Source organism: Triturus cristatus, chromosome 3_1 (assembly GCF_964204655.1).
Source record: "Triturus cristatus chromosome 3_1, aTriCri1.1, whole genome shotgun sequence".
In the NCBI taxonomy this organism is placed as follows: Eukaryota; Metazoa; Chordata; class Amphibia; order Caudata; family Salamandridae; genus Triturus; species Triturus cristatus.
Window position 1 is genome coordinate 1,085,645,990 of NC_140583.1, and position 13,695 is coordinate 1,085,659,684.

Genomic DNA, 13,695 nt, shown 5'->3' on the forward strand with positions numbered 1-13,695 from the left:
AGGAGTGAAACCTAGTGGGCCCATTGCAGCGGTTCAGGGCGGATGTGGTACACTGGAAGACATTGCCCCTCACACTCCTGGGTTGGGCAGCCCTTTTTAAGATGCTAACCCTCCCCCGTTTCCTCTATGCCCTACAGAATACGCCCATCCCGATTCCCGACTCCTATTTTTTGAAGATTGAGGCAGCACTGCGAGGTTTATTATGGGATACTGGGCCGCCTTGAATGGCAATGCAAAAACTCACTATGGGCTGGTACGATGGTGGTATAGGATTGCCGGACATACGCCTTTATTACCAGGCAGCACAATTGATCGCAATCAACCAGTGGGTGTTCGGATCTCACGATGATCCTAGCTTCCGTACTGACCGCTGGCTTTTGGGAAAGGGAGGATACAACAGGGAACTATACTCAAACCACAAAAATCTAGGCTTGACTGGCCCTACGGCCCGGACGGTGGAAACCTGGCACAGGCTCCAGCGGCGCATGGGTTGGTATGGGCGGCTAACTAAGGCCACCCCACTCTGGGAGCCTGATTGTCTGGGGCGTCTGAGCACCTGCGCAGGTTTCGATAAATGGGACCTTATTGGTATCTCTACGGTGGGGATGTATGGATTAAAGGCAAGAAGGCGTCATTCGCGGAGCTTCAGCTTAAATACCAGCTCGCACCCTCAGAGTATTATCGATATCTTCAAATCAGCCATGCTATCGACGGCGCCCTTCCCGCCGGTGCCCCCCTTCCAGACTCCTCTCCTTTGTAGGACAGGCTGTTGCTGGATCCAATGGACCGCAGGGCTATCTCCTTGACGTATAGGAAGTTAATTAATAATCGTACCTACCCAATGCGGAAATTACAGGCCAGGTGGGAAACGGACTTGGGAGAAATGGCTGACGAGGACTGGATTGAAGCGCTAGCCTTCCCTCGTGAGGTGGCAATACCGATGCGACTCCGCCTCGTTCAGCTCAAAATTCTGCACCGTGTGTATTTTGATGCTAAACTGTTGTATAAATTAGGAAGACATCCAGACACGCTCTGCCTACGGCACTGTCACCAGACAGGTACATTTCTGCACATTCTATGGGCTTGCTCCGTTATTCAGCAATACTGGATAGAAGTCACCCGACAGATGGCGAGGTCCATAGATAAACCCATCGCTCCCTCTCCCCAGCTCTGCCTCCTTAATGTGTGGGAAGATACGGACCTCACCCAGGCGGAGCAGAAGTGGTCGGCGGTGGGTTGGGCCATTGCTAAAAGGAATATTGCCCGGAAGTGGGGGGTAGACACCATGCCGCTGTTGCGTGTCTGGGCCACTGATGTGGATCAGGCCATGGTGGCGGAGAAAACGGTATACAAAAGTCGAGGCTGTCCGCGGAAGTGGGATCACAAGTGGGCACGTTGGAATAAATATCGGGGGGACATCTGTATTTCTCCTACGGTGGAACTTAGAAGGGAGAGACAAGCTATCCTGGAAAAAATGGGGGCAAGCGCGGTGACCTAAAAGCTTAAGGCCACCATTCATATACTGTATATGGGAGGCTCCCCGATCCTAATATGTGTATGAAACCACCTCTGTAACGCTTCACTGATTGGTTTGATTCAGTGCTTACTACCCTGAGTGTATCGCTTGTTGTCTCCAATGCCCGAATGTATATTTTGCCTGTGAAGGTGCTAATTAAGTGTCATGACTGCTGCAATGTTGTGGATTTTGTTTTCAATAAAATTGTTATTAAAAAAAAAAAAATACAAATGGGCATATTATCAACGGCCAGCGATAATTATTGCTGGCCGTGTTTAGTGATAAATTTCTTATAGCAGGCTATATCTGGAATTTATTGCCCTGGTAGCGCGTTATTAACAACGCGTTTCTCCAGGGCGATAAAAATTCCTGAGAAAGCGAGGTAATCGCCGTTTTGCAGGGAACATCGCTGGTTTTCCAGCGATGTTCCCTGCAAAACGGCGATAACCTTGCTGATACGACCCTGTGGTCGTATCAGCATAATCCACCCCCTATGTCAAACATAGGTGAATCAGGATTTTAGCAAACGTTAGATTTTGGCGAAAACGGCCGTTTTCGCCAAAATCTAACATCTGCGAAAATCCTGTGGGCTGCCTTGTAAATATCGCGATGTGAACATCAGCGATATTTGCAAGGTAGTCCATCCGGGTACGCCCAGTGACGCCCACTTTGCATCTCATTAGAGATGCAAAGGGAGGCACTGGGAAAAAGAGTGCTAACATGCGATTATGCATGTTTGCACCTTCTTGTAAATAGGGCGATAGTTTTATCTCCGCTTTTTTGGCTTTTCAGGTCAAAACAGCAGAGATAAAGCCCTTGTAAATATGCCCCAGGGTACTCATCTCCCTGCCACACCCACTCCATTTCACTTATGCCTCTCACTTCCCACTTCACCTGCCTGACCACTTGCCTAAACCTTCCTCTTCTTTAATTGTCCCTACTACCACACACCTCAACTGAGTTTTTAATTACAAAAAACTTACGCCACTTCTTACCTTTGACAGACTCTTTTTTTATGTTTCCTGTTGCAATCTCCTCAGATTCACACACAATTTGACCTACACCTTCTATTAACCATGAGCACAAAGCAATTTACCCCTCCTCCAACTCCTTTCCCCAAGGCTATCCAAAGCCATCCAGCACAATCCCTCATTAAGGATCCCAGCAGGACAACCTAAGCTATTTGTCTCAAAATATGCCCAGCACTGACTGCTAGTCAGAATTACCATCACTATAAGGCTCAGTTAATTGAAGTTCAATCAGTGGCTTTAATGATATCCATCCCAGTAAACTTAATGCATGGAACTCACCCTATTCTCAGTTGAACCCAGATTGTGCTTAAAATTGATTCCTTGCTCCCCAAACAACAAGTCACACATACTTCATCAGATGCATCAACAAACTCCTTTACATCCCTTGAAAAAACTATAAAACACACCTGCTCCCATCCCCATTTCTCAAAGTTTCTAAAGACACAGCCGGTCCAGGGAAGACATGGCTTGGCAGTTCGGGATGGACTGTTCCCAAGAGGCACAGGGTCAAACTGATTTGCATATGGCCATGTCTGAACTGAGGTGGCGGAGTGAGCTAAAGAATGATGATGGATTAAACCCAGATCAGTTGACTGGGGGTGAGTGCTTGCAATGTTCAACACTCCGTCCATCATCCCCTTTGGTTTTGCTTTGTTCGCCCTAAGTTGGCAGGGTATGCCCAGACGTGGGTCCCTTGTTCACTTTGCCACTGGATTCAAGCTAACCTGGCTGATGACGGCTGATTAGCCAGAAACCGGTCCCAGGATGCTTGTTTCCGGTCCAGGGTTGACATGGCTTGGCAGTTCGGGCTGGACTGTTCCCATGAGGCACAGGGTCAAACTGATTTGCATATGGCCATGTCTGAACTGGGGTGGAGGAGTGAGCTAAAGAATGATGATGGATTAAACCCAGATCAGTTGACTGGGGGTGAGTGCTTGCAATGTTCAACACTCCGTCCATCATATCCTTTGGTTTTGCACAGCTTGAGTCCATACCATGTTGTAACAGTGAGGAATGAGTCAAGCAGTTCTCACTCTATTCAGAGGCTCACAAAACATACTCAACGTTGGACTATATGTTTGCACGTGGTATACATACAAATAGATTTACCAATGTGAATTGTCTCGCAAGGAGAGGGTCAGACCACTCAGCATTGAAGATAAATCTGCTGCCAAAAAGAGCTGTAAAGTCAGAAGGCTGGAGGGTAATTGTTTGGGTTCTAAGACATAAGACATTAATTGCACTGATAATAAGACAGACGAGCAGTATTTTGAGGAAAACAAGGGAACAAGGAGGCATATAACACAGTGAGAAGAGGACGGATCTTATCACAAATAGTGAGGAATTGTGGAAAAGCTAGTCAAGTTACCAAGGATGGGGAGTGGCATTCTGGAGCTGTAGAAGTAGGCAAAGCAAGGCTCATCATTGTAAGGGTGCCAGAAACTTAAGGTTAAAAGGGAGGAATGTAAGGCAAACCTGGAAAGTGAGTTCATAAATATCTATCTAATGCACCATGTACTTTTAATCAATTTACCACCCAAGGGTAGATACCTGTCACAATGCATTGAAAGGCTTTGTGACTTTGTGAACCTCTCAGTTGGTGGTGTCTGAGGTAGAAGTCCTACAGGCAGACATACCTGATTAAATAAATGATATAACCCAATTAAAGAGTGGGAAAACACCTGGAAACAATGGATTTCAAAGTGATTTTTTAAAAGACTGGCCATTAAATGTATGGGTCTTCTGAAACATGTGTGATGCTGCCAGGGGAAGTAGCTCCCCTGATTTACAGCAGTTCACAGTAATCATAATCATTAATTGCAGGAAAGTGACCTTTTTGTATGGTACCTCCCCCTGCCTACTTTTTGCTCCAATACTGACAGTTATGACTCTGATAATGCGCTGGAGTCTGCTGCCCAGGTTCCATTGCCAGTGCTACCTCCCTAAAACTGGTATGTGTAAATTGGCATCCCAATTGACAAGGACTTTACCCCCTCCCCCTTATAAATCCCTATTATATGGTGCCAGGGGTGCCCAGGGCATGGGTGGTAAAGGGGTTCCCAGGGCCTGCAGCGCAGTTTGTTCCACCCTCAGTGACCCAAGCAAACTACTGTCTGCGGGCCTGCCATTGCAGACCGCAGGAACAGTTCCCCCTGAGGAGGCCTCTTTAAGCCTAGGAGGCAAGGTGCATCGTATTAGAGGTGTGACTGTGGACACGTAAGTGCAAGCGTATATGCCTGTATAGTGCTCTTTACCAATAAAGGACATTATAAGTGATAGACGGACCATAGGATAACATAGGCTGGCACGCAGGCAAACCCAAGATTGGGAGCTCTAATTGATACCACCTAAATATGTCATGTTTGGTATCAAACAATCTGCCTTCTCATTCCTGACACTAATCTCATATAGAGGACATTGGGGCATGCACCCAGCTGGCTACCTTGGAAGTTGCACATCTGGTTGCATCACCTTCTCTGTGCTCTGGCTGGCAGTCTTTGCTTTCTACCCCCAAGACAGGATTCTGACCTCTTGCCAGGCAATGTGATCACTTCCGGGAGTCAGGAATAAAGACCTGGGAAGGAAGGCGGTCGCAGATGAGCTAGTGAAGTAGCACATCAAGGTGGTGAGTTTCCAAGACTGCACTGCCTCTGATATGCATCGGGGCTAACTACAGTAGCGGCTGGTAGGGAATGGAAGTGAAGAGGCAGGTGGTGGGTGTGGGGGGACGGGAGTGAGGGAATAAAAAAACACTTACCTCCTCGCCGCGTCTTCTCACTCATCTCTTCTATATCGTCCCTCGTCCTCTCTCCTCCAGAACCAGGAAGCACACAGACGCCCTCCCCTAAGCCAATCACAACGCTGCAAAGCAGTGTTGTGATTGGCCTGAGTGCCATGGCTCAGTGCTCAGATGGGGAATGGGATGGTGGGCATGTTCGCCACCAGGCTATGTAATACAGCCTGATGGGGAACATGCAAAGGCGCAGGACTGCTTCACCTACCTGCCCGAGTGGGCAGGCCAAGCAGTCCTGCGCACTTTGGAGTGCAGCAATTACTGCTCCTCCTGAACGTCAGGGGAGTACTGGCACCGCCCAACCTGGTCCCCCCCAAAAATTATACTAACAGAAATAACTTCTGTTATTATCATTTTATTTGTTTTACACTGCTCCGCGAGCAGTGGGGCGACCCTCCTCCGCCTTAGCGGAGGGACCGCCTCTACAGAGAGAAGGAATCAGTCCTTCCCCTGCCCCAGGCACAATTGAACCCAGGCAGGTGGGAAATTAGATAGTCAAGGAGGTGTACACCTCCAGAAGGGTAGCCACACCTCCTGGGTGGGCATCCCAGTCTGTAAACTGAAAGAAGGGTTCTTCCATTTTATAAAGTGGCAAAATAGAGGATTATGGGTAGAAAAGGCAACTTACACCGCTGGATGTCATCACCTCAGGGTTGGGTTATCCGCTAGGGCAAGCAGCCCATTGGCCACTCAAACCCACACCCCTAACATTCCTTAATCTAGGATTTGAGGGCTACCCCTGTCATTAAAACCTTAGTTCTAAACAACCTGCCTCGAGGAGGCCAAAAAAGAGAAACCTGTGTCTTCAACAACAGGACTTGTACAAAGCAAAAGAGATACTCTGCACCTGTGGCAAGAATCCTGGAACTGCCTGATTGAGACTCGTCCTATGTTCACTCTCAGTTCCCTCAGACAAAGAAACCCCTGTGGTTGCCTGCAGCACCCTCAAGCTTCCTTGGACTAATGGCACTGGTCCCCTGCAATCTGCAGGTAAAACAATGCTCCAGATCTGCACAATCGCTGCCCATTGGGCCCTCCATGCGATCGCCCAAATCCAGATGGTCTAGTGCATTATGGGAACTGTAGTTTTGCCTTCCACAAATTTACATGCAGCTACCGTGTTCCCCGGGACCACCAGATGTCTAAGTACCTTTTTCCAAGGATTACTGCTGCTAAGACTTGTTGGTCGCCAGTCCGGCAATCAATCCCTTTTGTCGATGGTGCACGTAGAGGGAACTCCATTCAGCCTTCGACTGATGTCAGCAACCACCTTGTTTTTGCATCTTGTTCCCCAAAGCACTGTGCAAGCTGTAAAAGCAGCTCTTCCGTGGCTCCCATTCAGCACCAGAGACAACCAGGACAACTCTGCACCTGGGCTCTATGGGTCAGCTAAAATTGAACTGACTGTTGTGGCCTGGTCCTGGGACCCACATCACCTTTACCCTGCAAGGGTACCACACAATGGGGCCTCTTTTTTCCAATTGACCGCAATGTTACATTTTCACTGTATTTTTTTACACTGATTTTATATTGCTTCAAGAATCTAAAACTCTGGTTATATGTATGCTATTCAAGTCATTTTGGTGTCTAAATTAAGATAAAAGTACATTCTATTTTTATAAATTGGTGTTGGATTTCTCTCGAGTCGTGTCAATTACTTATTGTCCATGTTGGTATCTGAAATGCTTAACACATGTTACGCTAGTAAAGCCTGACTGCTCTTTGCCACACTACCAGGTCAGAACTAAGGGTTAATTAGTGTGCATTCAAGGACCATCTTTGGGGTTTGAGACAATATGGTATGGTGAAGCCTAACCAGCTTCATCACATAATACTCCACCTTCCTACATTAATCTTGGTAAGCAACCAGATCAGTGCTCTTAATACTGTACAATCTTGTTGCTGAATGTGGAAAATAAATACCTTGCAAGTAGACTTTATAAGGTGCTGGGAAATCTTAAATATTTTGATCAGTCTGCTTTTATGCCAACAAAATCAGCAAGGCGCAGCCTTAAATGACTTACAGTGCATAGTAGAGAGAGTATGAAGTGTGAGTTAGCTGGTGGTAGCCCTCTCGCTAAACATGGAACGTGCCCTTGACTCCATTGAAGAGACTTTCCTAATTAAGATAAAATAAAAACTGGGATTTGGGACAAGGTTCTGAGAGTGTATAGAAATACCTTGCAATCAATGTTCCCTCTAATTTATTCCTCTGTGTGAGGCAATAAAAGGTGTCTGTGCACCACAGCCAAGGTTGTGTGCACCAAAGACATGTTTTAAAGTCCCGCAGTGCCGATGATAAGTCAGTAACATATGAGACTGTGCCTCACACGGTATCTGATCCGTGAATGATGTAACCCAACCATAACTATTGGCATAGGAAAGGCACTAGCTTACCACGAGGTCTTCATGATACCCAATACAACAGAGCACCCGTCAAAAGAAAGCATAGGCACAGGCATCTCTGTGGACTTCCCCTCCTTCACTTAAGAAATTCCTTCTCAGCGAGCTTCAGAATTCTCTGGCCCTGAGCTGAACTGCATGTGTTCACAGCCTGACTCCCCTCAGTGGACTGTGGTACTTCAGCACTTCATGATCTGATGCAGAGGTGGGTGAGCCGGTATAAGCTCAAGCCATATGATTGGCTAGGGTTCAGCTCAAGGTCCTTTTGGATCCTGGTGCCTTAAAAGAGCCAAGCTTTCGTGAAGTTTCTGCTAGCCAATAAGCTCTAACCTCATGCTCCAAGAGTTAAAAACAAAGCAGTGCTCTGATGTAAACCAGGCAAGAGGAAAATACACCAATCTTGTGGCTGAACTGCACAATGTGAATCTAGAAAGTCTGGGCTCAAACCCAGCACCCCTATTTCACCAAATTGTGTGATTCTATGCAAATATTTCATTTCATTGAGCCTCCTTTTTCTTCATTATTATATATGACAGCACGTTCAAATACGGGATTTCAGGATTTGTGCGGTACAAAATGCTGCTGTGTTTGATTTAATAGACTATACGGTTGCTCTAAGGGTGGGCGAAGCATTGAAAGCTCGATCCAGGTGCCTAGCTCAGGCTCAGTTCAAGGTCTTCTTGGACCCTCAAGCCCAGAATGAGCTGAACGTTCACAAGAGGCAATGTGGCCTCGTAGCTATAGCTGCCGATCATGTCACATGGGAAACAGGGTTCAAATCTCACTGTGCTGAAAAAAAAAGGTTTTTAGCAGGTACTTTCTGTTGTGAAGAGCTCTAATGTCCCTTGGGTAAGGTTTGCCCTGTGAGCTGTATGAACCTGACAAAAATAGAATGGGAATTCTGCTTGTGACTGACTCTCTAATCTCATCCTCCAAGAATTACCAACAAAGCATTAACCTTTGATGTCAAAGATACCCTTCTAGTGGTCTAACTGCAGTGTGAAACTGGAAAATCTGGAATCAGTCCTAGCTTCCCTGCTTGACCAAAATGTGTGATCAAAGGTAAATAATGTATTTCACCAAACCTCCTTTTTATTCATTATAACATGGGAGAGCACCTTTGAATATATCCATTGATGGTGTGCTCTGTACAAAATTCTATATGCATTTGATTAAATAACCTAAAATGTTGCTCTATTTATAATAAGAATCTAATCCATGTATAAGGTACACATGTCAACGTACTCACCTCCTAGTCAGCCCCCCCCCCCCCTCCCCCCAGGATATAGCAATTTCGCAATTATCAAAAAAATCTGCACTTTTGTAAAATTCCTGTGACTTATACAAAAGTGCCTGTTCTGTGCTGAATCAATAAAGGGAGGGTAAGCAACTGGTTAACAGGTGACAGAGGTGTTAAGTTCCTCTGTCACCTGCCTTTGAAATGCAAAAGCCCGCCCCTGTGCTATCAGGTCCCTTCCTGATACCTGCTGCCCTTCTCTCTTTATTTATTTTATGCACCTTTATATAGTGCAAACTCGGCATGCGTTGGAGTGCATTATATCAGCACCAGTTACATTAAACAAGGTTTTTTGGGAATGGCGAGAATAAGTGATTTGCTCAGAATCACATATTGAGCCAACGCTGAGACTGAAACCTGGTTGCTCAGGTCCAAAGTCTGCAGCTTTGGCCGTACCACCACATCCTCTCAATTTACCACAGAAAAAAAAGGAGTCACCCCATCCTGTGTCTCCCCTCTCTAGTGAGAAACACCCCTCCCCCTAACATCCCAGAACACCTCATGGCCCTGTCTCCTCACCTCCATTGTCCTCCCACTACAGAGGCTTCAGTGTTCTCACCACTCCATTGCCTCCTGCTGCAGTCTGTCCCTTAGGAATAGAGGCTGTCCAATGCGAGAGAGAGCAGTTTGCAAATTTAGAAATGCACTCTCTGACATCAGACACCATCCTGCTCCATGGTGCAGTGCTGCTGGACATTTCTACCAGGTCACAGAAAGTGAATGGTTAGAGTAGTTTTGTTGCAAGCACATGTTCTGCCTGCTGCAAAACTACCGCCACTTTTGGGGTTCAGGACTGCAAATTTAGCTTTTTTCTGCAAAATATGCCATCCGACTCCACAAAATCATGGGGGGTCTGACAATTGTACTAATAGCATTGTCTTCAGGGCGGGAGCAGGAATGTTTTCCAGTACATGTTTAAAAACTCTCACTTTTAATAAATACTGCAAAAACAATCGGCACACTAAGGGGCATATTAACAACGGCCAGCGATAATTATCGCTGGCTGTGCTTAGCGATAATTATATTTTTACAGGCTATCTCTGGTATTTATCGGCCTGGTAGTGCGTTATTAACAACGCATTACTCCAGGGCGATTAAAATTCCAGAGATAGCGAGGTTATCGCCCTTTTGCAGGGAACATCGCTGGTTTTCCAGCGATGTTCTCTGCAAAAGGGCGATAACCTTGCTGATACAACCCACAGGGTCGTATCAGCATAATTCACCCCCTATGTTAGGGATGGCTAAGTCAGGATTTTAGCAGACGTTAGGTTTTGGCGAAAATGGGCGTTTTCGCCAAAATCTAATGTGTGCTAAAATCATGTGGGCTGCCTTGTAAATATCGCGATGTAAACATCAGCGATATTTGCAAGGTAGTCCATCTTGGGTACGCCCAGTAATGCCCACTTTGCATCTCATTGGAGATGCAAAGTGAGGCGTTGGGAAAAAGGGTGCTAACATGCGATTACGCATGTTAGCACCCTCTTGTAAATAGGGTGCTAGTTTTATCTACAGTTTTTTGGCTTTGTAAGCCAAAAAAGCGGAGATAAAGCCCTTGTAAATATGCCCCCAAGTTGGAAAGCTTCCATATGTTAAAGAAATACACTTTATTGAAGTTTAAAGACACCTTGTCCTATTCTAACATAATGTCTGTTGCATAAGCCTACCCTTGGCTGGTCTCTGCTCTCCCTGTTTGTTTGTTGACTGACCCCATGCTATGTTGCTCAAAGTATGATAAGAATGTAGACCACATACTGGGAACATGTGATACTGACTTGCCTCTGGCATTGTTATCAGAGTCTGAGGCCTGAATGTGTCAAAGTTTCTGTTTTAAAACCATCACTCAGGGGCGGCCGCTCCATTAGAGGGGAGGAGCGCTGTCCCCCCTGCCACCAGCAGAAAATAAAACGATAATAAAACAGGTTTTAAACCCGTTTTATTTGAATTGCCTGAACCCACCCGCAGGACTCTGACGAGTCTTGGGGGCGAGTCTAGGTGATGACACTGCTGGTGGAAGAGTAGTGGGCACTCCCTTCACTGCGCATGAGGTGTTTGGCTGGCTGTCTCAGGCCAGCCAAACCCCTCATGCGCAGTGAAGCTCTCTCCAGCCCCAGCTGCATTGCTGGGACTGGCGAGGGCAGGCGCAGGCTCCCAGTCTGCCTGGGAGAGCAAGTTGGTGGCGCTCCAGCCAATCCTGAAGCTGATCTCATGCGAGAGCAGCTTCAGGATTGGCCACAGGGCAGGATAAGAGCCTGTGGCCAGTGTCAGAAAAAGGACGAGGCGATGCACGGGAGACCGCGGCGACAAGGTAAGTTTATTATTTTTGTTATTTTTTTGCTCCCAAAAAAACCCTCACCACCTCCCTTCTGTGGCCCGGCCCACACCCCACCTTGGAAGGGAATGGGCCGCTACTGCTATCGCTTTTGATAAATGTGTCTCAATGGCATGATATATTATGACATTCCGAAAACAGGAAGCTTTGGGCAGCAGGAGACAATACATTGTCAGGTTTGCTATTTACTTTTAGAACGGCTCCTTGAGAGTAGCCTTTCTCAGCATTCAGAGCTATAACAAGCGCCCGTCAATTGTCTCTCTCTTTGCTGTGTCCACTTAAGCTTGTGCCAGTTTAGCACAAGGCTGTAACAACACCTCACACCTTAGGAGTGCTCGGGGGTCGATGGGCAATGGGAAGGCAAACATCAGAAAAGTAGCCCAGGCTGTTTATGAATGAAGCGGCGTTAGCGAGAGCCTCCTTTTCATTTACTGAGAAGACCCATTCATGTGTACCTCCCCCAGGCTAACTACCAGGCTTCCCAGCTGGATACCTTGAACTTTTTTGCAGTGCAGCCCATCAAGCACCATAATAGTTTTCATTCTAAAAGACATGTGGAGACCACAAAGCTCTCCTGGTTTCTGATGTGACCTACATGCTTCATGAAAGGCTCTGGGCGCTTCAGGGTAGCAGGGTGCATGCAAACGCAGCCGCGCACTCTGGGGAGAACAAAACTTACAATACAAAAATGCGCAGTGTCAGAATTAATGGCATACTAGCTAGAAGATTCTCACTGGAGAGGAACAAGAGGCACGGATGCTGTCTCTCACCAATCCTGTTTTTGTTAGCAATGGAACCCTTGGCATGTTGGATACAGGCAGACCCACCAGGATATTGCGGCATTGATAAGCACATTTTGCAGGACCAAAGTAGATATTTTTGCAGCACTTTGGTGTCCATATCTGGTTGTCCTGTCCATCAAAAGCACTGACTATCCAGCTAATACCTCTAACCCAGCACTGTTCATTCAGAAATGAGCTCCACTCTATGCCCCTCGATTCTACTCTGCACCATTCCACTCCACTACACTGCACTCTGCACCACCTCACTCTACAGCACTACACTCTGCGCCACTTCACGCTACACCTCTCTACTCTACTCTGTACCACTTTACTCTAAGCCTATGCACTCTTCGTCAATCTACTCTTTCCACTCTTCGCCACTGCACTCTACATCACTCCAGTCTAGGCCATACCAATCTACTGTGCACAACTCCACTCTACACCACTGTACCCTGCACCACTCTGCAACATTTCACTCTACGCCACTGCACTCTAAGCCAATATGCTCTATGCCAATGCACTTTACTCTGTAACACTCAACTGTATGCCCCTGCACTCTACACAATTCCGCTGTATTCAACTCTAATCTACTGCACCACTGCACTCTATGCCACAGACTCTACACCACTTTACTCTATGCCTTTACTCTCTATGTCGCTCTCCGCAACTTCACTCTACCCTGCACCACTCCACTCTAAGCCATTTCACTCTACTCTGAAACTATTTATTCTACGCCACTGCACTCTACGCCACTCTACTCCACTCAGCGCAAATTCACTCTGTGCCACTGCACTCTACACAGTTGCACTCTATGTCACATTACTCGATGCCACTGCACTCTACTTTACATCACAGTACTCTATGCCACTGCTCTCCACGCCACTTTACTCTATGCCTTTACTCTGTATGCCGCTCTACGCAACTGCTCTCACCCCTGCACCACTCCACTCTGCACCACTTCACTCTACTCTGAAACTATTTATTCTATGCCACTGCACTCTACGCAACTCTACTCCTCTCTGCACAACTCCACTCTGTGCCACAACACTCTATGCCACTATACTCTTAACCACTGCACTCTACGCCAATGATCTCTACACAGCTGCATTTATGTCACTACACTCCACTCCACACCACTGCACCACTCTACATCACTGTACTCCATGCCATTGCTCTCCACGCCACTCTACAGCACTCTTCACCAATGCACCCTGGCACTTTTCACTGCAACAATGCACTCTCTGCTACTGAACTCTACCCCACTCTGCTCTGCACTACTCCACTCTATTCTACTACAATCTCTACCACTGCACTCTATGGCACCATACTCTACTCTGAACCACTCTATGCTGCTCTACTCTGCACCACTCTACGCCCCTGCACTCCATGCCACTCTAATCTATTCTGCACTCTACATCACTTTACTCTATGCCACTTGACTCTACTCTGTGCCATTGCCCTCTACATCGCTCAACTCTATGTCACTCTACTCCGCACCTCTCTACACCACTCTAAGCCACGGAACTCGACATCACTCAACTCT